Source organism: Arachis duranensis, chromosome 5 (assembly GCF_000817695.3).
Source record: "Arachis duranensis cultivar V14167 chromosome 5, aradu.V14167.gnm2.J7QH, whole genome shotgun sequence".
NCBI lineage: Eukaryota > Viridiplantae > Streptophyta > Magnoliopsida > Fabales > Fabaceae > Arachis > Arachis duranensis.
In genome coordinates, this window is record NC_029776.3 from 56,226,937 (window position 1) to 56,227,220 (window position 284).

Sequence of the window (284 nt, forward strand, 5' to 3'; positions counted from 1 at the left end):
GTGTGTGCTTGGGCTGAGCATTGAAGCTTTCATATGTAGAGACCTTTTCTGGAGTTAAACGCCAGCTTTCATGCCAGTTTGGGCGTTTAACTCCCATTTGGGTGCCAGTTCCGGCGTTTAACGCTGGAAATCTTGAAGGTGATTTTGAACGCCGGTTTGGGCCATCAAAGCTTGGGCAAAGTATGGACTATCATATATTGCTGGAAAGCCCAGGATGTCTACTTTCCAACGCCGTTGAGAGCGCGCCAATTGGGTTTCTGTAGCTCCAGAAAATCCACTTCGAG